Source organism: Hippopotamus amphibius, chromosome 13 (genome assembly GCF_030028045.1).
Source record: "Hippopotamus amphibius kiboko isolate mHipAmp2 chromosome 13, mHipAmp2.hap2, whole genome shotgun sequence".
Taxonomy (NCBI): domain Eukaryota; kingdom Metazoa; phylum Chordata; class Mammalia; order Artiodactyla; family Hippopotamidae; genus Hippopotamus; species Hippopotamus amphibius.
Genome location: NC_080198.1, coordinates 102,131,514 through 102,156,493, shown reverse-complemented (window position 1 = coordinate 102,156,493; position 24,980 = coordinate 102,131,514). Strand labels below are relative to the sequence as shown.

Below are 24,980 nucleotides of genomic sequence, written 5' to 3'. Positions count from 1 at the left end.
GAGGGACGCGGCCCAAGGTCACAGAGCCAGTCAGTGGAAGAGGCGTATTCGAACCCGGAGCCAGGCCAAGGTCACCGGGCCTCTCCTGGAGGGCCAGAGCCGGGGTTACCCGCCCGGCGCATCCCGAGGGCCTGACCGGCCTGCGGACTCGGCGGCGGGGGCGCGGGGGCGTCTGGGAGCCTGTCAAAGAGGCGGAACTCCTCGCCACCAGCCTTGTAGTTCGTGCAGCTCGGCCCTTCGCTGGCCGGGCCCCTCCGCCTAACTACAAGTCCCAGAAGGCCAGGCGGCGCGGGCGGGGCCGAGCAGCGAGAGCGCGGGGTGACGTCACCGCCGCATCCAGCTCCCCCGCCACCGCCCCTCGCGGCGACGGGGCGTTCGGCCGCGCGCGGCCTGACGGGAATCGTGGTCCCCGCGCCGTGCGCCCCCAACGGCGGCGCGGGCGCGCGGACTCCAGCTCCCGGCGTGCGCTGCGCGCCGGCGCACGTTAATGGCGGGCGGGGAGGGCGCGGCAGAGGGGGAGCGGCGCTTGGGAGGGCGGAGTAAGGCGGGGGGGGGGAGGGCGCCCACACCCCTCCCCCTCCCCGCCGCTCCTTCCCCCTCCCCCGACGTAAACTGGGATCCCTTTCCCCTTGTGTCCGCCATATTGGACTCTAACTCTGGTCAGCGGCGGCGCCGGGCCCGGTGGACTCGCCGTTGCTCCCGCCCAGCGGCCGCCCCGCTGCTCCCGCCCGCCCGCCCGGCCCTCCCCGCCCGGAGGCGACCCCGCGCAGCGCCCCCCGCCCGCGGCCGGCCGGAGCGCCCCGCCGCCGCCTCAGCCTCCCCGCCTTCCCCGCCCTCCGCCGCCGCCCGCGGCCCCGCGCCCGCTCCGCGCCCTCCCCGCCCGCCGCCCGCCCGCCATGAGCCCGGCCGACGCCAAGCGCGGGGCCAAGCGCCGGAAGAACAAGCGGGGCGGCGGCTCGGGCGGGGGCAACGGCGGCGCGGGCGGCGGCAAGGCCGGCCCGGCGGCGGCGCTGCGCGGCTCCCAGGCCGCGGGCCTGGCGGCCCCGGGCGGCGCGGCGGCGGCCAACGGGCCCCTCGGCGCGGGCGCGGGCGGCGCCGCCCCCGGAGGCTACTTCGAGGTAAGCGGCGGTGGGGCGGGGGCGGGCGCGGGGCGGGGCGGGGGCCGCGGGCGGCTCGCCGCCTGACAGCCTCCCGCGGGCCCGGGGAGGAGGCGCCGCCGCCCCGCGCCGCGAGCCTGGGGCCGGGCCGCCGCGCGCGGGGCGCCGCATCCCCCGGGAGCGCGGCGCCGTCACGGGCCCGGGCCGGTGCCGTCTCGCCCCGCGCCGGGCTCGTCCTTGAGGTTGCCCGGGGGCGAGTCCAGCGTGATTGTGAGTCCGGGGACGAGCGGGGCTTCCCTGGCGGCGCCCAGCCCCGCCGCGCCTGGCGCACGATCGTCGGGAAGTGTCTCCTGGAAGTTTTCTTGCTCTTCTCCAAAATGGTCGTTTGAAAGATCCCTGACAGCCTGCGGAGGTGGCGGCCCTGGCTCTTCGTCCCCGGCGTTGTAAAGGTTTTTCGAGGTAATTGGTGGTCTGCTTCCTCAGGTGTGCCTTTAGGGTTGGAACTGAAGGCGTCTGAGGAGTAGTTTCTTCTGTGTTGATCTTGAAGGCAGCCTCTGCCAGTTGTGGATCGCTGCCACTTTTATTCCGCTCTTGGTCACAGCACTTCACAAGAAGCAGCACCGGTACGTGGGTATGCCGTTGGCAGTCATTTCCACTCATTCAGTTGTCTCCCGAAGGATAATGGGTTTTTTCAAAAGTGGTGTTAAGACTGTTAAGTTGTTTTAAAGACATTTGCAACAGTAACAACCAAAAGCCTCATCAGGAGTATTTGTGTGCCAGATTCTGAGACGGAAATTGTTTTACGCAGGATTCTGAATGTTGTGTTGGAGCAGTATGTAGCGAGAGCAGACAAGAGGCCGTTGCATATGGCAAGGCTCTCTGATGCTTGTGCCATGATATGAATACCCAGTAGCGTGTCTGTGCTTTGGTTGTAGCGTAGAGGATTTTGAGTGTTCTCTGCAATTGTCGGAGCTTCCTTTAGATTATATCATCAGATTTGTTTTGGGTCCTGGGTTACAGCCCTGGACTTCACAGCCCTCAGAGGTTGCCATTTTCCAGTACACTGGAGAGCGGAACAGGTGTAGTTCTTGGGATCCAGGGTGAGGCTTATGCATGTGCATCCATGGAGTGTAAATTAAGGGCAGGTTGCTGCTGCTGGAGAGGGGAGGCTGGGAGGTCTGCCTAAGCACATTCTTTACAAAAAATGTTGATGATATTGGCTGTAGCTGGGTGTAAAATACACCCATTTTCATTGATTTAATAAAAACAAGTTGGTGGCACAATGAAAATTCTTATACTAGCCTTTCATAACCATTATTTCAGGTTTTAATAATGCTCACTTACTTTGCAGTATCTGGCTAAAATAACCTTTTAGTTATTATTCTGATCACACTTTTCAAACTCAGATAACCACATGCCTAATATTATTTTTGACAAGACTGTCTTTTTCTGTTAAACTTATGAATCCAGAGTTTTGACTACGACTCACTATAGGAAGTAAAATACGTTGACTTGTAGTGCCTGCTCACCTGCACATATGGTAGCGCGTGCGCGCGCGCGCGCGCGCACACACACACACACACACACACACACACACACACACACACACACACAGAGAACAGGTTTCACAAAATGTTACTCTGATACTTTTTGGTCTTTTCTATTCCATTGAATTTCATTAATAAAATGCTGGTTGTAGTACACAGAATCATTCGATTATGTACTGTTGAGTTGTGACCTGCACCTTTAAAAACATTCCCTTTTACTGCATTTTAAAGTTTTAAAGCTGTGTCTTTAATTTTAAAATTTCTTCACAAGTGTTTTAATAATAGTGCATCAAAGATAAGCTTTATAGTAACAGGGTGACACCAATCACAAAAATTCTCTGAATTGTTTCCCCACAGATGGTGAGCTTTTGGGGACACCTTATCTGGGACAGAACAGGCACCCAAAACAGTGATTGTCAACGATTAATGGTGAATGGGTGCTGGCCCTGCGTTTCCCAGAGAGGCTTGTGATTCTTGGGGCACATTGTCTCCATTTCATATTGGGTCACCAGGGCAGAAGTTGTCTAAGAGAAGTAAGAGTGGAAGGACTGTTTTGATTCCCAGGAGGGATCTTAACCCCACTGCCCAGTGTGTTGGGCACAGCACTGAGCGTTAGACCCAGGAGTACCTTCATCAGAGGCAGCGTCTGAGGCAAAGAGGGCATTTCTGCATGTAGGTGGCTTCTACAAAGAAATGTGGGCTGTAGGATAAGTAGGAAAACATAACTTGTCTTATACAGTCTTCAGCCCACAGCAGAACTCCGGTATACAATGGCCAGGGATGCAAACTTGATGGGCTCTGTGCCTTCAGGCACAGCCTCACTGCCCTGGTTTTCTAGATGGTATGGCTCCTGGCTCCTGAGGTTGTTGGAAGAATTAAACAGGTGGAGGCTGGAAAGTGCTTACGCAGTGCCTGGTGGCGCAGGGTGCTGTGCGTGCACTTGATCCTTGTTTTCAGGAGGCCGGCCTAGCTCGCTTTATAGGGACTCTGCTACAGGATGCTGTTGATGAAGCTTTCCCACCTGTGAAATGATGTGAAAGTGATGACATGCATCTTGGACAAGTCCTGCTCTGACGCCTAATGTGGTGGTCTGCTCTAATGTGACAATAGAGTTAACCCTGAGTGAGAAGTTGGTAGGTGAAGGATGTCATGAAAATATCTTACTTTTTTGCATTTCTATTTTAAAATGTGATTTTCATAATGTTTATGATGTGTTAAGGAAGAGAGAAGCTTGCAAAATAGAAAACAGTATTTGTGGGAATTCCCTGACGGTCCAGTAGTTAGGACGCCTCGATTTCACTGCTGAGGTTCAATCCCTGGTCGGGGAACTAAATTCCACAAGCCTCATGGCACGGCCAAAAATAAAAAGAAAGAAAAAAAAGAAAGAAAAAAAAGAAAGCAATGTTTGTAGTAAGGATCTATTTTTTGTAAACCATCTGTGTGCATATATATTTGCATAGGAAAGTCCGATAGTGTATATATCAAAGTATTTTGTAGTGGAGCTTCTGATGGCTTTCTGTTTTCCTTTCTGCACATGCCTCAAGCTCCATTACTTACGGAACAAAAAGGTGAAAATTAAGGTACTTACACAAAATAAAAATATACCATATGAATTCTGTATTTGAATCAATGTGCAAAATGAAGTCATACACATATTATTTACCAAGATTTTTGTTTTGTGGAAATTCGTCTGTGTCATTAGCTGTTAAGATAGCAAATTACCTAAAATTTACACTTATGGAGGGCTTAAGTGGAAATTTAGGGCTATTTTTGTAATGCTGTTAGAGATTTATAAAAGGAAGCTGTTTGGGGTAGGGATCAAAGTACGTTTTCAAGCAGTGATATTACAGTTTTAAAGTCAGAGAAACGTAGTATAGGGAGCATTTGTACTAACGTACATCTTTTTTTGTTGCTGAGAAGGTGTTCGTGTTTAAAGGCCGTCATGCAGTGTGTCCTGTGGTCAGATGGTGTGATTATGGATCTTGGGGTGTGCCAGGATGTGTGTAGAGGCTTTCCCTGTGTTGTAGGAATAGCTGCCATGATGAAGTGAGGTGCAGTCATTACTCTGTCTAGTTCACGTTTGCCTTAGTGACCTGAAGAAGTAGGTCGAGTGAAGATCTAGACCCTTTGTGATTTAGCTAAGATTGACAGTGGGTAAAGCTGCAGAGAGCGCCTCTGTGATGCAGTGTTCTGTGTATGTGTACACCCATGGGACGAGTATTTCAGCATACAGAGTACAGATACAGGAGAGTCCCAGTACCCTAGAATGTACCCTTGTGCCCTTCCTCGTTATCTCCACCACTATTCTCATGTGTTTTGCTTGTTTTTGAATTTCCCATAAAATTGCTCTGTGCTGGTGCTCTTTGGCTCAGCATTATATTTGAGATGCATTCATGTTGTCTGTGTAGCAATTCATCATCCTTTTACATGGCATGTAGTTTTCCATTGTGTGGATATTCCACAACTTATGTGTTCTAATATTGATGGACATTTGGCTTATTTTATTTTATGGCTGATGTGAATCAAGCTGATATGCACATTCCTGTACATGATTTTTGGTGGATAAGAGTGCTCCTTTTTGTTGAGCATATACCCAAAGTGGAATTGCTAAGTATACATGTGGTTTGACCTTAGTAGATACTGCCAGAGAGTTTTTCTAAGTGGTTTTATTGTATGTTAATTAAAAAATTAATATGTAAAATATATTTATATATATACACACACACATACATATACATACATATATATGTGTGTGTGTATATATATATATATATATATATATATATATATATATATATATGGGCCGTGTGGTTCATGGAAGCTCAGTTCTCTGACCAGGGATTGAACCTGGGCCACGGTAGTGAAAGCCTGGAATCCTAACTTCTAGGCCACCAGGGAACTCCCCCAAATTTATATTTTTTGATGTATAGTTGTTTGGACTTTAACCATGTATAGATTCATGTATCACTGTCAGGATACAGAGCAGTTTCATTACCCAGAAAAGCTCCCTCCTGCTGGTCCTGTGCAGCCACACTCTTGCCCCATCCCTAAACTCTGGACAGCCAGTACTTTGTTATTATGATTTTGTCTTCTGGGGAAGTCATATAAATGGAATCATATAGTATGTAACTTTTATCTTTTTTTTTAAGATTTTTTTTTCATGTGGACCATTTTTAAAGTCTTTATTGAATTTGTTACAGTATTGTTTCTGTTGTTTTTTTTCCCCCAAAGGCTGTGTTGAGTCTTTGAGTGGGCTTTCTCTAGTTGCAGAGAGCAAGAGCTACTCTTCAGTGCAGTGTGCAGGCTTCTCATTGTGGTGACTTCTCTTGTTGCAGAGCATGGGCTCTAGGTGCAGGCTTCAGTAATTGTGGCACGTGGGCTCAATAGTTGTGGCTTGAAGCCTCTATAGTTACGGCGCATGGGCTTGGTAGCTCCATGACATGTAGGATTTTCCTGGACCAGGGCTCGAACCTGTGTCCCCTGCATTGGTAGGCGGATTCTCAACCACTGCGCCACTGGGGAAGCTCTGCTTCTGTTTTATGTTTTGTTGTTTTGGCCATAAGGGATGTGGGATCTTAGCTCCCCAACCAGGGATCAAACCACAGGAAGCCTTAACCATTGGACTGCCAGGGAAGTCCCTAGTATGTAACTTTTTGAGGCTGGTTCCTTTCACTCAGCATAATCACTGAAATTCATCCTAGTTGTTGCAGGTATGTGTAGTTTGTTCCTTTTTACTGCCAAGTAGTATTCTATTGTATGAGTGTACCACAGTTATCCATTCTCCCATTGGTGGACGTTGGAGTTTAGTCTTTGGTGATAATAAACAGAGCTGCTATAAAACATTTGTGTACAGGTTTTTGTGTGAAGGTAAATTTTCATTTCTCTGGGGTAAATACCAAGGAGTGGGAGCAGGGTCATGTGGTAACATTATAAGAAACTGTCAAACTTCCAGAATGTTTGTACCATTTTGACTTCCCATTAGCAGTGATGAGAGTTCAGTTGCTCTGCACCCATGCTAGCACTTGATATTGTCAGTAGATATTATTTTAACCATTAATAAATAGGTGTGTAGTGGCATTGTGGTTTTAATTTACATTTCCCTAGTGACTACTGTTATTGAACACCTTTGTTTATTTGCCATTCTTGTATCCTCTTGGGTGAAGTGTATATTTAAGACTTTGCTTAGTTTTAATTGAGTTGTTTTATTTTCTTACATTTGAGTTTTGAGAGTTCTTTATAATTCTGGTTATGAGTCCTATGTCGGATTTGTGATTTGCAAACATTTCCTTCCAGTCTGTAGCTAGTTTTTATATTCTATTAACTGTTTTTTTGCAAAAAGAAAAAATTAAATTTTGATGAAGTTCAGCTTACCAGTTTTTTCTTTTTTGGATCATAGTTTTTGGTGTCATGTCTGAGAACTCTCTGTTTTATAAAACCTCATGTTATAAAGTTTTTTTCTATATTTTCTTCTAAAAATGCCATAGTTTTACATTTAGATCTGTGATTCATTTTGAGTTAATTTTGTATAAAGTATCAGATTTGGGTAGGGATTCTTTGTTTTTTTTCCCCCCACATGGATGTCAGGTTCGTTCCAAACCCATTTGTTGAAAGGATACCCTTTCTCCATAGAATTGACTTTTCATTTGTGTCAGAAATCAGGTAACCTTATTTGTGTGGGTTATTTCTAGACTGTATTCTGTTATATTGATTTATGAGTCTATCCTATTGCCTATACCACACTGTCTTAATTACTGTGAATCTTAAAAAATTAGCAGGATGTTTCTTCCAACTTAAAAAAAAATTGTTTTTTGCTATTTAGTCATTTTGCTTTCCCATATATTTTAGAATCAGCTTGTCGGTGTCTGCAAATAATTCTACTTGGCTTTGATTGGAGTGGCCTTATATCTGTAGGTCAGTTTGTTGGAGAATTGACATGTTTACTGTGTTGAATCTCCCCATCTGTGAACATGGTGTGTGTTTCTCTTTATTTGGTTTTCTTTGATTTTTTTTAGTTGAGAGAGAATTGACATATAGCACATCTTTGATTTCTTTCATCAGTGTTTTGTTGTTTCCCTGTACGTGTTTTGTTTCTTGTACGTATTCTATACATGTTTTGTGAGATTCATAAAGTATTTCATTTTTTTCAGCTTTTGTAAATAGTGTTTTTAAGAATTTCAGTCTCTATTCATTGCTGTGTATAAAGATATGATTAATTTTTGTGTGTTCAACTTATATCTGTTGATCTTGCTAAAATCACATATTCTGGGAGTTTATGTGAATTTATTGGAATTTTCTGTGTAGGTAATCCTGTCTGTGAATAGTGAATTTTTTGTTTGTTTTCTATTCTGTATGCCTTTTATTTCTTTTTCTTTCTTTATTGCACTGGATAGGACTTTTAGTACAGTTTCCTTGTTCCTGACTTTAGGGGGAAAGCATTCAGCCTTTCACCATAAAATGTGATATCTATTGTAGATTTTTTGTAGATTCCCATTATCATGTTGAGAAAGTTTTTTTCTATTTCTAGTTTGCTGAGATTTTTATTAATGAGTGTTAAAAATTGCCACGTGGTGTTGTGAATCAGTTGGTATGATCGTGTGTTTTTTCTTCTTTAGACTGTCAATGTAGTAGATCACATTTTTGATTATTGGATATTGAGCCAGCTTTGCATTCCTGGAGTAAACCCCACTTGATCATGGTATATTACTCTTTTTAAATTAATTGCTGGGTTCACTTTGCTAATATTTTGTTGAGCATTTTTGCATCTATTTTTTATAAGGGTAAGGAGTTTTCTTATATTGACCTTGCCTGGCTTGGTATCAGTATAATGCTGGCCTCATAAAGCAAGTTAAGAAACGTTCCCTTCTATTTTGTAGTTTGTGCTTTTCAAAGAATTGGTCTGTTTCACCTTAGTTATTGAGTTTGCATGTATAGAATTGTCTGTAGTCTTCATTTTATCCTTTTACTGTCTGTGGGGTCTGTGTCTTCTCTTTGATTCCTGATATTGGTAATTTGTCTTCTCTCTTTTCTGCCAGTCTTGCTGGAAGTTCCTTAAGTTGTAATCTTTTTAAAGAACCAGCTTTTAGTTGTATTGATTTTTTATTGTCTTTCTGTGTTTGATTTCATTAAGTAAAAAGAATTTTTTTTTACTTTTTGCCTTATTGCTTGCTTTGGGTTTATTTTGATTTTTCTTTGTCTAATTCCTTAAAGTAGAACCTTAGATTATTGATTTGAGACCATTCTTTTTTTTCTTAATATGCATGTTCTCAATATACATATTTCCTAATATGCATATACATGTTATATGCTTTTCTCTAAGCCATAATTTAGCTTCAACCCACAAATTTCAGTATGTTATACTTTCATTTTCATTCCATTTAAAATATTTTCTAATTTCCTTGAATCTTCCTCTTTGTTTCACAGGTTATTTAAAAGTATGTTGTTTAATTTCCTGTTATGTTATGATTTTAATTATTTGAAAAATTTTCAGCTTTTATGGTCTATCTTGGTGAATATTACTTACACACTCAAAACGTATATTCGGCTATTATTGAGTGGAATGTTCTCTTGAATGTCAGCTGGATTTTTTGTTTAATTCTATGGTTTTTAAAAAAATTTTTTACTGGAGTGTAGTTGATTTACAGTGTTGTGTTAGTTTCAGGTGCACAGCACAGTGAGTCAGTTATACATTACCTCTGTATTCTTGATGATTTTCTGTTTACTAGTTCTGTCAGTTGTCAAGAAAGGAGTATTGGAGTCTCTGCCTAAAACTGGATTTCTTGACTTCTTACAGTTTGTCTAGTTTTTGCTTCATGTACTTTGAAGCTCTGTTGTTTGGTGCATGTATATTTATGATTGTTGTATCTTCTTGGTGACTTGACCCTTTTTTCATTTATGTTCCTCTTATCCCTGGTAGTTTTCTTGGCTCTGAAGACTGCTTTGTATGACACTAGCATAGCCATTCTAGCTTTCTTTTAGTTGGTATTTGCATGGTATATCTTTTTCTATTCTTTTCCTTTTAACCTACCTATATACTTCTACTTGAAGTGAGCTTCTTATAGACAGCTGCTTAATTTTCATTAATCATTCATATTCATATTTTCACCTTTACTTGTACTTCATTTACTTCGAATATGCTTATTAACTTGAGACCTTTCTTCTGGGCGTGATTACTTACTGAGCATCTATTTGGTGCTAGTGTGGGGTGCTGCTCTGCAATGTAGAGCTCTCTCTGTTGGACCTTTTAGACCCTATAGGCTTTCTGAAAACACATGGAGACACAGGTGACTATTTTAGAGACCATATAACCAGAATGAGCTGAAATCGAATTATTTGTATCTCATGGGCTTACAGGACAGTTTTGTTTTTGTTTTTGTTTTTTTTTTGCAGTATAAATCAGTGTTAGTTTCTAGGTTATCTTAGAGTAATTCCAGTAATATTTGTGGCATTGAATTAATCACATTTCCTGTGGAAATTAACTTTTTCTCATTCATAGAAGGCAAAGAACATGTTTCTCTCAATTTGAGTACATTATTAGTTACATCTTGAAACTGAACGAGAAGTTAGGGAATTTAACCTCTGATGACCCAGGATTTTTTTAATAAACTTTTTATTTTGGAATAGTTTTAGACTTACAGAAAAGTTGCCAAGTTAGTCTAGGGAGTTCTCATATTCCCTTCAACCAACTTTTCCTGATGTTGACATCGTCCTTAACCTTGGTATATTTGTCAAAGCTAGGAAATTAAAATTGGTCCAGTATTACTAACTACAGACTTTATCTGGGTTTCACTGATTTTTACACAGATATCCTATTTCTGTTCCTGGATTGAATCCAGGACACACATTGCATTTAGTGACCTAGAATTTTGATTATTTTTAGCTGCCTCATCTATGAAATGGGAATATTGATTTTTAATTTTCCTCCAGAAAGTTCTACAGAAGCTAATTAGTACTTATGTTTAAAATACAGTAGTAATATTATATTTATTGTAAAATTCAGTGAGATTGTTAACTGTTTAATAGTTTGCTACAAGCTATTTTTTTTCCTTAGAAGTCCCTGGCAGTTTTTCCACTGTGGTGAAAGTAGCCCAGCAGGGGAAACATTGTCTACAAGTTCCTACTGAGAGCTTAGCCCCCTTTCTAGAGGTTACTGAAGCGGGTGAACTCTCAGTGTAGGTACATCTCTAGTTGATGGTCAGGACACCTTAGAGAAGGGAGTTCTAGCCCTTTGCCAGAGCTGTTTGGTTGCCTTGGATAAATTCCGTAAGTGAATGCTTGACCCTCCTTATAATGTTGTTGTTGGTTTCTATTTTTTAAAAACATAAAAAGCAACATAACTCATTAAGTGGCTTAAATTGTAGCTACTGTTAATATGCTTTTTGTTTTTATTTTTTCTTTTGGCTGCGCTGGGGATTTCAGTTCCCCAGCCAGTGAATGAACTCGGGCCATAGCGGTGAGAGCGCCAAGTCCTAACCACTAGGCAACCAGAGAACTCCCCAGTATTCTCACTTCCTTTAAAAGAACAGTTGTATTTCACTGTTACAACAGAGAGAAGTAGGAAGGTTGGATCTGTCAACCAGTCATTCCAGTTACATACCTCTCTACAAACCATGAGTTGACTGTCCTGTGTGTTTGCACATTTACTGAGGCCTGTACAGTGTTGCAGCTGGGATGCTGGAAGTGGCAAATCATAGATGCATAGAACTTTAGAACTGTGCGGGACAACAGCAGAACATACGTTCATTGCTGAGGCAGTATTTGATAGCTCAGGAAAATGAGGCCAAAAGAGTTGAGTTTGAAAAATTCCTTTAATTGTCCTAGTGAGGGTCCCCTCTTGCACCTGGTGGCATTTATCACTTATCAGTAATCACCCAAGATATAAAGGCTTCCTGTTATTCTAGTCTTGCTTATTCTCATCCCAGCCTGTGGATCTTCTCTTTCTCTAAGCCAGTCTTGCTACTACCTTCTTCACCTATTCTACACATAAACCTGCTGCTGGCCTGAGCAGCTGGAAGCCTTCGCTTTTCTTTGATGACACCTTCACTTGTTCTTTCTCCCGTGCCTTGTCTGCCAGACTCTGGCTGAACGGACAGGTTCTCATCCTTCTTGCTCGTAGCTAGCTTTCTTCCGCCTTGCTGTTCGCGGCTGTCACCACCTTTGGCTGCACCACAGCAGCCGTGTTGTCCTGCCTGTGTGTGCAGCCTGCACAGCATGGATGGGCCGTGTCCTCCATGCCTCTGTGCCTTTGTTGGTGCTGCTTCTGCACAGTGTTTCTCTTCCTTCATTGCCCAGTTAACTGCTGTGTCTCTCCAGGAGGAGGTCATGTATTGTCCGTGTGGGAAGTGTTGCCTGCACCACCCTAGGCAAGGCTGTCACCTCCCTTCTGGGTTCACTTGATACCTCTCCTTAGCTTGGCCACAGCCCTGGATTAGACTGGACTGAAGTCCCTGGTTTATTGGAATGTTTTCTTTAAACCATGCTCTGTGGCTTACTCGGCACATGTTATACACTGAGAAGATATTGCTCTGGGGTCCAGGCCAGTTGATGTGAGCTCCTGCAGTTTCTCCCTCTTTCCCTTTTTCCTGAAATGTGTTGTCCTTGTCTTCTAATTTGGAAGAAGGCATTTTGTCCTTTTTTTCAAAGTTAATCCTATACTCCAGAGGTTCTTTGTTTTTTTTTTTAATATTTCTTTATTTGGTTGTGCCAGGTCTTAGTTGCAGCAGGTGGGCTCCTCAGTTGCGGCATATATGTGGGATCTAGTTCCCTGACTAGGGATCGAACCTGGGCCCCCTGCATTGGGAGCACAGAGTCTTATCCACTGCACCACCAGGGAAGTCCCCGCTCCAGAGGTTCTTAACTGATAGATTTGAGTGAGTCTGTTAGCCCATTGAAACTCATGGCAAAACTTGTGTTTGAGTGTGTTACCTCAAGGTCTTTTCCAAGCCTCTCTGTCCTTTCTCTCCTGGGTCTTGAGTCTTTCCTCTAATGGGTTGTTTTCCTCAGCTTTCAGGTTTTGACGTTACCATTTTCCTTTTCCCCTCAGTCTGTCTCTTGACCTTGCTTAACCACTTAAGGCACATTTCTGTCTGACGTTGTCCTACCCATTGCCACCAAATCACTTGAAATAATGGATAATAATACTGGTTAATGATACTGGTTGGCACTGCTTGCTTCTGCTTCCTTCACCCTCAGCTCCTTTTTTCCTCCCTTATCTAGCTCTTTCATCGACCAGTTTAGTCAGCCTTCCCAGGGGTCATTAAGGGATCGTTTTCTTAGCAATCCTGTAATTGCTTTTCAGTCCTGACAGCCTTTGACCTTGTTGCATCTGACCTTGATTATATGTGCCTTTCTTTGTATGGTATTGTCCTGGTTCTTATCCCTCACACTTGAAGCACTCACCTTGATACAGGTGAGTCTATGTCCAGTTCTTCCTCTCAAGTTCAGACTTACACTTTATCTTTTTACCATGTGTTGTAGAGAGTTCTGATCACACTTAGAAACTCAGATGGTTGACTAAGTCTGACACTGTGGTTGTGCTCACTGGATGGTGGAGGCCTGTTTTCCCCTCATCTGTGCCAAGTGAACTCAGGTTGTCCATGTTTAGACTAAACTTTTCTTTCCATGTTACAAAATAGTGCTTAGAGGGAGGGCATATAGGCATACATGTGTAATAAATACAGCTGATTCACTTTGGTGTATAGAAAAAAACTGGCACAACAGTGTAAAGCAATTATATTCCAGTAAAGAGCTTAATAAAAAAAATAGTGCTCAGGTATTACTGGTTTGTTTGCTAGAAAATTTATCAAGAGAAGCTTTTGTCTAAATAAAGATCTCGGGCCAGCTGTGTGTGGTTGTATGTTGGACACGTCTGTCAGGTAAGAATATTGTGCTGGATGATCTCGAAGATCTTTTCAACTTTATGGCTCTGTGATTGCCACTCCTTCGGTCACACACGTTGTGAGACTACCCATTGCCCACTGCGGGGGTCTCTAACACATGGTTTGGTTAAGAGGCACTTGCAGTAGGTACGATGCTCCCTGGTGCCGCAGGAAGAGCATGTGAGTCCTTATGTTGTCCAGTAAGACATTGTACTTCATGGACGTTTAGTATGTGGGTTGAGACTGACACCCTCACTTGGTCTGTATTTCAGATTCACAAGTCTCGTGTGGTTCTTGAGATATCTTGAGATGAGAGAGGATGTTTGTTCACTTAGCGGAGTGTTGAAACCCCTGGCAGTTTTAATGAGTGCTCATTAAGTACGTTCATGATTTCTGTTGTCTAGTTTTAATTAGGCTGATCCTCACAGAACAGGTAGTCTTAAAAGAAATCCTGGATTGGAGATAATGCCAATAAAGAAAGCCTATGAAACAACCCGGAAATTGATGGCAGAGCCCCTGCTAGTACTTCTTGCACGAATGCTTCATTAACCACGTGATGAGGTTGAGAAAATGATCTCAGCAGAATTAAGAATCGACTCTCAGAGGTTATTTGCAGTGTGGAGTTATAAAGTGGTTATCTTGTCTTGAGATGTTAGAGAAGGAAAGTGTGTAGCCTTCACAGTCGGCAGAATTTTTACAAACTAAGCATCCAGAAGAGAAACAGCACCCATGCATTTTGCGGAGGTGTTTAAAGTCATACAGTGTTCCATCTGGTATTTTCTAAAATTTCATTGCGCTTAAGGATGAACTTTTTCAGAGGAAACTTACATTTCTATAAGGTTTAGTTGCAGAAACAACTGCAGCTAATTTGCACAGACAGGTATTTAATAAGGAGAATCAGGAACGTACAATGTTTTGGAAAGGGCTGGTGGAACAGGGTCTCTAGGCTAGGCTTCCAAGAATGATTTCCAGAACAAAAGTACCGTACTCAGCCGTGGAGCTGGCCACAGCAGCTGCTGTACTTGTCTAATACTAACAGACAAAAGGGCCACAGGCAGGGGGAAATCCAGCTCTTCCCGCTGGGGGTGAGGGAGTAGGCAAAAGGGCTGAATAGTTCCCGGGAAGCAAAATGGCAACAAAATAAACACATTCCTTTGTTAGTAAATACTTTTGGAATAGTTGCAGAAAATACTGCGGAAGATTTGCAAGAAGTAAATTATAGAGTAAATCATGTGTGGAAGGTTTGCCCTGGGATGGTGGAAACACAGGTGTTTCTAAACAGGTTTCAACTTCTGCTTTTTGGTAGATTCAGATTGAGTACTTTTTTGTATGTGAGCTGCTGGAGAGCCTAGAGCATATATATTCTGAAATGATTTCTTTAATAAACAGCGTTTTGTGGGAAACTTAGATATAACCAGTGATGGAGCAGCCACTGTAATTAAAAAAAAAAATTCTTGGATAGGGTAGGACTGCAGCAGGAACAGCACATGTGAAAGTTACTCACCACATGATGCATAGAGAAGTTCTTAAAGCAGTGATTGAAGCCAGAAGCCCGGAAGGGATCAGCCTGAGACCTTTACAAAGTAGTAAATCTTTACAGTGTTTATGATGAAGCGGGGAGTAACTATGAAAACTCGGCAAAACACAGAGTCTTGCTCATTATCTTGTGGCAAAATTGAAAGCGTTGCCTCTTCTGAGGTGAATCAAGTATTTTTCTTTTACGTAAGGACAGGTGATCTAAATTTGCTGACCTTTTCTGTAATAAGTGGCTGTCAGTAGAAAGCTACCTAGCAAATTCAGTATTTTTGAGGAAATAAATACTTAATCTGCCCCCCCCCAAGGTAAAGGTGGCATTTTAACAATGAGTAGAAAATTGCTTTTTGAAAGAAATTCTTGCTATAGAGAGCATTTTGTAAATGGATGTATAGAGTTGTCTTTGTTATTTTGTTTTTGTTTTGCTAAGAATAATGTAGTCATTTTACTGCACACTTAAACTTGGAAATGAAACTTCTAGCCTGTTTAAAAACTTCCTGTTGTAACACTTAGTTTTGAACTTATTTTTTTAAAAGTAAAAGAATGTCATACTTTTTGATTCTGTGTAAGAACAAAGAACTCTGATGAGGAAGGTGGAAACTGACTAGCTGAATTTCAACAAAAATCTTTGTGTGATTGATAGGATTGAAAATTGGTTAGCATGATTTAGTAAATACAGCCAGTGGTATATTTCTTCCATTTAGATCTGTGTGTCTATAAAGGAGAAGGACCATTTTCAGTGAAGACGGGCAGTAAAACCAGCTTTCTCAATAATTGAATTTATGGTGCTCCAGAAATCTGGTTTTAACACAAAGATAACAAGACTTAAAAAAAAAAAATAATAAAGTACATTCAATCACACTGGTGTCCTTAAATTTTTTTCTCATGAGTTTTTATGATATAAAATGTTTTCAGTATTAATAAAAAAGACAAGTTTGCAAAAATATGATTTTGTTTTTATGTTATTGTATGTTTTGTATATTTTTTATTGCATGTAAATTACATTCACCAACTGAGTCTGAATGCCTTCTGTGTTACTGGTAAGAGACGCAGGATAACTGCAAAGCCATACTCTGTGCCCTCTCTGGACGTACGGTCTGTTATGTGACTTCTCAGGTCCTCCTGGCTGGACTCCTTCCAGAGGAGTGCCACGTGCTGGTGACCAAGCAGGACCTTTCTCCAGCTGGGTTCCTTCTTCCCTTCTCTCGTCATCCTGCGTGTTCTCACACCTCACATTTGGGTCTTGGCTCCTCACTTTTGCTCTTCCAGGAAGCTTTTCTTCCACTTCCTCTCTTCTTCTCCCACCCCTCACCCCTTCCTTCCAGTTCTGCCTCCTCAGAATCCTCCCGTCCTTCAGGGCTAACCTGACACTTCCTTCTCCATTCCACCTCCCCTCATCCTCTCTCAGCCACAGCCAGTGACTTTGTGACACTTCACACGTTTGTATGTACTTGCACATTTATTGTCTTTTACTAGATTGGAAGTTAATTGAATGCAGAAAAGTTTTAAGGGCGTCGTAACCTTGTTCATTTGTTGAATGAATCAAAAGAACTGTAGAATTAGGAATTTTTGAAAAATTATCCGAGAATTTCAATATCACATTTTCCACCTGTAGAAATTTATCACGATGTGAATTTAGACAGTCTAGCCAGTTTAGTCCAGATGTTCAAATGTGCTAAACTAAAAGATTCTAGGCCAGTGTTTCCTGCAATAAGGAGTGTGTGTTACTACCATGTGTATTGACTGCAGGTTAAGGGGTAAAAACAGGAGAGGCATTACTCTGAAAAGGGGGGCAGGTGGTTATTTGGAGAATTAGATCTTAGGAGATAATGCCCTAAATATGTTTTCTTACGTGCAAAGTTGATTCCAGATTTATTTAATTCTGATTCGGGAATATAGAAGAATCTTCAGATTGTTCTCTTCCCTTTTCTGTGGCATGGAAACTCATGATTGGGTAGGATGAAGTCTTTAGCTTGTTCCGGAAGTTAAACACAGTTTGTTTCAATATTGTCCTAGTTATTTATTGAAACACTCCTGGGCTTACTCATCCAGACTCTTGTAAAGAGCCAGCTGATAAGAAATCCATGTATGGGCTTGAGAAATTGTAATGGAAATTCTGTTGCTAAGAGTGGTGGAATATAACTTTGTAAAAACTAGATTTTATTTAGCAGTAAAACAAAAGCAGTCCAAAGGTAGTTTATTCCATCATATTTAAACATAAGTATGCAGGTATGAGGTTAGTGCTCTTTGTCAGTGTTGATAGTGAGAATTCTGATATTTACCTTCCTGAGATGCTCTTGGGAAGCTTGGGGACATACCTGAGATCTAGCTTCATTGAATCACTGGTTCATTCGTCGTATATTTGGAGCATCTATTATGTGTCAGGAATTGTTCTTCACACTGAGAATACGGTAGTGGACAAAGCAGTTGAAGATCCCCTTTGCATGGGAAGAGGCAGTAAATCAGGTAGGGCGGTGTGGGGTGGTGAGCAGTGGGATGGGGCATGTGAACATGATGCCTGCAGTGTTAAGGGCGGGGTGGGGGGAGCGTCAGGGAAGGCCCTCCTGAGAAGGTAACGGTGAGCAGAGACCCAAAGACAGTGAGAGAGCAAAGCCTTGCAGACATCTGGCTAAGAGTATTCTAGGCAGAGGGAACAGCAGGTGTCAGTCAAGGCCCTGTGACTCCCAGTTTTTATTTTAGCTAATTCCATTAAAATAAAATACTCTTTCATAATCAGTTAGACCCCTATATTATCTGGTCACAAAGTCACAATTATTATTATTATTTTTTGGCTGCACCATGTGGCATGTGGGATCTTAATTCCCAGACCAGAGATCAAACCCACAGCCCCCGCAATGGAAGTGCAGAGTCTTAACCACTGGACTGCCAGGGAAGTCCCACAAATTTTTTTTTTTTTTTTTTTTACAATAAACTGCATATATTTAGAGTGTACAATTTGGTATCCCAATCTCCCAACTCGTTCCCCCCACAACCCTGCCTGCTTTCCCCACTTGGTGTCCATATGTTTGTTCTCTACATCTGTGTCTCTATTTCTGCCTTGCAAACCGGTTGATTTGTACCATTTTTCTATAGTCCACATATATGTGTTAATATACAATATTTGTTTTTCTCTTTCTGACTCACTTCACTCTGTATGACAGTCTCTGGGTCCATCCATGTCTCTAAAAATGTCCCAGTTTCATTGCTTTTTACAGCTGAGTAATATTCCATTGTATGTATGTACCACATCTTCTTTATCCATTCATCTGTTGATGGACATTTCGGTTGCTTCCATGTCCTGGCTATTGTAAATAGTGCTGCAATGAACATTGGAGTGCATGTGTCTTTTTGAATGATGGTGTTCTCTGGGTATATGCCCAGGAGTGGGATTGCTGGGTCATATGGTAGTTCTATTTTTAGTTTTGCAAGGAACCTCCATACTGTTTTCCATAGTGGCTGTATCAATTTACATTCCCACCAGCAATATGCATATACATGTTATATGCTTTTCTCCACACCCTCTCCAGCATTTACTGTTTGTAGATTTTCTGATGATGCCCATTCTCACCCGTGTGAGGTGATACCTCATTGTCATTTTGATTTGCATTTCTCTAATCATTAGTGATGTTGAGCAGCGTTTCATGTGCCTCTAGGCCATCCGTATGTCTTCTTTGGAGAAATGCCTATTTCGGTCTTCTGCCCATTTTTTGATTGGGTTGTTTGTTTTTTTGATATTGAGCTGGATAAACTGTTTATATATTTTGGAGATGAATCCTTTGTCTGCTGATGCGTTTGCAAATATTTTCTCCCATTCTGAGGGTTGTCTTTTTGTCTTGCTTATAGTTTCCTTTGCTGTGCAGAAGCTTTGAAGTTTCATTAGATCCCACTTATTTATTTTTGTTTTTATTTCCATTATTCTAGGGGGTGGGTCAAAAAAGATCTTGATGTGATTTATGTCGAAGAGTGTTCTTCCTACGTTTTCCTCCAGGAGTTTTATAGTGTCTGGCCTTACATTTAGGTCTTTAATCCATTTGGTATTTATTTTTGTGTATGGTGTTAGGAAGTGTTCTAATTTCCTTCTTTTACATGTAGCTGTCCAGTTTTCCCAGCACCACTTACTGACGAGGCTGTCCTTTCTCCAGTGTATATCCTTGCATCCTTTGTCATAGATTAGTTGACCGTAGTTTATCTGTGGGCTTTCTATCCTGTTCCATTGATCTATATTTCTGTTTCTGTGCCAGTACCATACTGTCTTGATCACTGTAGCCTTGTAGTATAGCCTGAAGTCAGGAAGCCTGAAGTCAGGAAGCCTGATTCCACCAACTCCGTCTTTCCTTCTCAAGATTGCTTTGGCTATTCGGTGTCTTTTGTGTTTCCATACAAATCGTAAAATTTCTTGTTCTAGTTCTGTGAAAAATGCCATTGGTAATTTGATGGGGATTGCATTGAATCTGTAAATTGCTTTCGGTAATATAGTCATTTTCACAATGTTGATTCTTCCAGTCCAAGAACATGGTATGTCCTTCCATCTGTTTGTGTCGTCTTTGATTTCTTTCATTCATGTCTTATAGTTTTCTGAGTACAGGTCTTTTACCTCCTTGGTTAGGTTTATTCCTAGGTATTTTATTCTTTTTGTTGCAATGGTGAATGGGATTGTTTCCTTAATTTCTCTTTCTGCTGTTTCGTTGTTAATGTATAGAAATGCAAGAGGTTTCTGTGTGTTAAGTTTGTATCCTGCAACTTTATCAAATTCATTGATTAGGTCGAGTAGTTTTCTGGTGGCATCTTTAGGATTTTCTATGTATAGTATCATGTCATCTGCAAACAGTGACAGTTTTACTTCCTCTTTTCCAATTTGGATTCCTTTTATTTCTTTTTCTTCTCTGATTGCTGTGGCAGGGACTTCCAAAACTATGTTGAATAGTAGTGGCGAGAGTGGACATCCTTGTCTTGTTCCTGATCTTAGAGGGAATGCTTCCAGTTTTTCACCATTGAGAATGATGTTTGCTGTGGGTTTGTCGTATATGGCCTTTATTATGTTGAGGTAGGTTCCCTCTGTGCCCACCTTCTGGAGAGTTTTTATCAAAAATGGGTGTTGAATTTTGTCAAAAGCTTTTTCTGCATCTATTGAGATGATCATGTGGTTTTTATCCTTCAGTTTGTTAATATGGTGTATCACATTGATTGATTTGCATATATTGAAGAATCCTTGCATTCCTGGGATAAACCCCACTTGATCATGGTGAATGATCCTTTTAATGTGTTGTTGGATTCTTTTGGCTAGTATTTTGTTGAGGATTTTTGCATCTAAATTCATCAGTGATATTGGTCTGTAGTTTTCTTTTTTTGCAGTATCTTTGTCTGGTTTTGGTATCAGGGTGATGGTGGCTTCATAAAATGAGTTTGGGATTGTTCCTTCTTCTGCAATGTTTTGGAAGAGTTTGAGAAGGATGGGTGTTAGCTCTTCTCTAAATATTTGATAAAGTTCACCTGTGAATCCATCTGGTCCTGGACTTTTGTTTGTTGGGAGATTTTTAATCACAGTTTCAATTTCATTCCTTGTGATTGGTCTGTTCATATTTTCTGTGTCTTCCTGATTCAGTCTTGGAAGGTTATACTTTTCTAAGAATCTGTCCATTTCATCCAGGTTGTCCATTTTATTGGCATATAGTTGCTTGTAGTAATCTCTTATGGTGCTTTTTATTTCTGCGGTGTCCTTTGTAATTTCTCCTGTTTCATTTCTAATTTTATTGATTTGAGTCCTCTCCCTCTTTTTCTTGATGAGTCTTGCTAGAGGTTTATTGATTTTATTTATCTTCTTAAAGAACCAGCTTTTAGTTTTATTGATTTTTGCTATTGTTTTCTTTGTCTGTATTTCATTTATTTCTGCTCCGATCTTTATGATTTCTCTCCGTCTACTAACTTTGGGTTTTGTTTGCTCTTCTTTCTCTAGTTTCTTTAGGTGTAAGGTTAGATTGTTTATTTGGGATGTTTCTTGTTTCTTGAGGTAGGATTGTATTGCTATAAACTTCCCTCTTAGAACTGCCTTTGCTGCAGCCCATAGCTTTTGGATCGTTGTGTTTTCATTGTCATTTGTCTCTAGGTATTTTTTGATTTCCTCTTTGATTTCTTCAGTAATCTGTTGGTTATTTAGTAGCATATTGTTTAGCCTCCATGTGTTTGTGTTTTTTACAGTTTTTTTCCTGTAATTGATTTCTAATCTCATAGCATATGGTCAGAAAAGATGCGTGATACGATTTCAGTTTTCTTGAATTTACCAAGGCTTGATTTATGACCCAAAATGTGATCTATCCTGGAGAATGTTCCATGTGCACCTGAGAAGGATGTGTAATCTGCTGTTTTCAGATATAATGTCATATAGATATCTATTAAATCCAGCTGATTTATTGTGTCATTTAAAGCTTATGTTTCCTTATTAATTTTCTGTGTGGATGATCTGTCCATTGATATAAGTGGGGTGTTGAAGTCCCCCACTATGATTGTGTTACTGTCGATTTCCTCTTTCATAGTTGTTAGCATTTGCCTTATGTATTGAGGTGCTGCTATATTGGGTGCATATATATTTATAATTGTTATCTCTTCTTCTTGCATTGACCTCTCAATCTTTATGTAGAGTCCTTTCTTGTCTCTTGTAACATTTTTTATTTTAAAGTCTATTTTATCTGATATGAGTATTGCTACTCCAGCTTTCTTTTGATTTCCATTTGCATGGAATATCTTTTTCCATCCCCTCACTTTCAGTCTGTATGTGTCCCTAGGTCTGAAGTGGGTCTCTTGGAGACATCATATATATGCGTCTTGTTTTTGTATCCATTCAGCCAGTCTGTGTCTTTTGGTTGGTGCATTTAGTCCATTTACACTCAAGGTAATTATAGATATGTATATTCCTATTACCATTTTCTTAATTGTTTTGTTTTTGTTTTTGTAGGTCCTTTTCTTCTCTTCTGTTTCCCACTTAGAGAAGTTCCTTTAGCATTTGTTGTAGGGTTGGTTTAGTGGTGCTGAATTCTCTTAGCTGTTGCTTGTCTGTAAAGCTTTTGATTTCTCCCTCAAATTTGAATGAGATCCTTGCTGGGTAGAGTATTCTTGGTTGTAGGTTCTTCCCTGTCATCACTTGAAATATATCATGCCACTCCCTTCTGGCTTGCAGAGTTTCTGCTGAGAAATCAGCTGTTAACCTGATGGGAGTTCCTTTGTATGTTATTTGTTGTTTTTCCCTTGTTTCTTTTAATAACTTTTCTCTGTCTTTAATTTGTGTCAATTTGACTACCATATGTCTTGGCGTGTTTCTCCTTGGGTTTATCCTGCCTGGGACTCTCTGTGCTTCCTGCACTTGGGTGGCTATTTCCTTTCCCATGTTAGGGAAGTTTTCAACTAGAATCTCTTCCAGTATTTTCTCGGGTCCTTTCTCTCTCTCTTCTCCTTCTGGGACCCCTATAATGTGAATGTTGGTGCATTTAACATTGTCCCAGAGGTCTCTTAGGCTGTCTTCAGTTCTTTTCATTCTTTTTTCTTTATTCTTTTCCACATCAGTGATTATCACCATTCTGTCTTCCAGGTCACTTATTCGTCTTTCTGCCTCAGTTAATCTGCTGTTGGTTCCTTCTGGCGTATTTTTCATTTCCGTTATTGTGTTGCATATCTCTGTTTGTTTGCTCTTTAATTCTTCTAGGTTTCAGGTAAACTTTTCGATCTTTGCATCCAGTCTTTTTTCAAAGTCCTGGATCATCTTCACCATCATCATTCTGAATTCTTTTTCTGTAAGGGTGCCTATCTCCTCTTGATTTAGTTGTTTTTCTGGGGTTTTAGCCTGTCCCTTCATCTGGTACAAAGTCCTCTGCTTTTTCATTTTCTCTGTCTTTCTGTGGCTGTGGTTTTCAGTTCCAGAAGACGAAATACTGCTGATACTGCTTGATACTGCTGCCTGCCCTCTTGTGGGGGAAGCTATCTAGGAGGCTCGTGTGTGCTTCCTGATGGGAGGGACTGATGGTGGGTAGCCGCCGTGGCTTGTCTTGTTGCGGAGCACGGGCTCTAGGCATGCAGGCTTCAGTAGTTGTGGCACATGGGCTCAATAGTTGTGGCTCATGGGCTCTAAAGCACAGGCTCAGTAGTTGTGGTGCATGGGCTTAGTTGCTCCAAGGCATGTGGGATCTTCCTGGAGCAGGGATCGAACCTGTGTCCCCTGCATTGGCAGGCAGATTCTCAACCACTGCACCACCTAGGAAGCCCTACCATACTGTTTTGATTACTGTAGCTTTGTCGTATAGTCTGAAGTCAAGGATCCTGATTCCTTCAGCTCCATTTTTCTTTCTCAAAATTGCTTTGGCTGTCAGGGTCTTTTGTTTTTCCATAAAAATACAAGTTTTAAAGTTTTTTTGTTCTAGTTCTCTGAGAAATGTCATTGGTAATTTGATAGGGATTGAATTGAATCTGTAGGCTGCCTTGGGTAGTATCCTCATTTTGGCAGTATTGACAATATTGATTTTTCCAATCCAAGAGCACGGTATATCTTTCCATCTGTGTCACCTTCAGTTTCTTTCATTAGCGTCTTATAGTTTTTGGAGTACTGGTCTTTTGCCTCCTTAGGTAGGTTTATTCCTAGGTTTTTTATCCATTTATGATAAAAAAAAACAAAAAAACAAAAACTCTCCAGAAAGTGAGCATAGAGAGAACCTACCTCAACATAATAAAGGCCACATATGACAAACCCACAGCTAACATCATGCTCAATGGTAGAAAGCTGAAAGTATTCCCTATAAGATCAGGAACAAGGTAAGAATGCCCACTTTCGGCCACTGCTATTCAGCATAGCCTTGGAAGTCCTGGCCATGGCAGTCAGAGAAGAAAAGAAATGAAAGGAATCCAAATTGGAAAAGAAGAAGTAAAACTGTCACTGTTTGCAGATGACATGATGCTGTACATAGAAAATCCTAAAGATGCCACCAGAAAACTACTAGAGCTCATCAATGAATCTGGTGAAGTGGCTGGATACGAAGTTAATACGCAGAAATCTGTTGGATTTCTATGCACTAACAACAGAAGATCAGAAAGAGAAATTAAGGGAACAGTCGCATTTATCATTGCATCAAAAAGGTATCCTAAAATACCTAGGAATAAACCTACCTAAGGAGGCAAGAGACCTGTACTCCAAAAACTATAAGACACTGATGAAAGAAATCAAAGATGACACAGATTTCTGGATTGTCTTGGGATTCATATATTCATCCTCGAAATTTCAGGCCTGGCATTTTGTCATAATTTGATTTCATCTCATTCAGATGCTCTTGAAAGTGGAGCCATACTCTTAGGGTCAGATGCTGGATAATTCACGTACATCTGGAGGTTTTCACGCCTAATATTTAAGCAACAGAAACTTAAAGCGTGACTTCTCATCTTCACTTTTGAGTATCTTCTGCAGTTGTGACCCTCTTCCACGAAGCAGCCCAGGAGTTCTTCAGAATTAGTGGTTCTGGGCTGTTAGGTAGTAGTGAATGTTTGGAATCTCTGGTTGCCATCTGCTCAGGCTAGGTCTGTGCTTCCTTTCTACCTGCAGGGTTGAATTCAGTGTGTAGGTCTTCCATTTGTAAAAATGTAGTACATTCTCTGAACTGTCATGGATGTGGTCATCTGAATTTCTTAACAGCATTTTCTTAAGTTGAAAGAGGGTCATTCTGAGCTGAAGAAGCATCTCTGTAAATCTCTTTTAAAGAGCTTTCGTGACATACTCAGAAGGTATCAAAATAAACCAAATCTCCACTTTTGTTTAGTATATTTTATACTTTTCCTGAGTATTTCATGTACTGGAGAAGAATAGTAACTCTTGGTCACCTCCTGTTATTCCTCCTTGCAGGGGTCACTACACTGTCTTTCAGTATATCACACAGCACTAAAGGGCCCTCCAGCCCTCT

At 41.4% G+C, this 24,980-nt stretch overlaps 1 protein-coding gene across 4 annotated transcripts in view; it reads left to right on the top strand.

Annotated features, from left to right (window-relative positions):
• The first annotated feature begins 1,082 nt into the window (after nt 1-1,082).
• Nucleotides 1,083-24,980, top strand: part of FAM193A (family with sequence similarity 193 member A) — a 161,832-nt gene continuing 137,934 nt past the window's right edge. For 2 of the 4 annotated variants that reach the window (XM_057706127.1, XM_057706126.1), the window contains exon 1: nt 1,083-1,118. The gene's annotated coding sequence lies outside the window, so the exon portion shown is untranslated. Of the gene's footprint in view, nt 1,119-1,368; nt 1,557-24,980 lie in introns of those variants that run through there. The other 2 variants (XM_057706124.1, XM_057706122.1) reach the window with 1 other exon arrangement.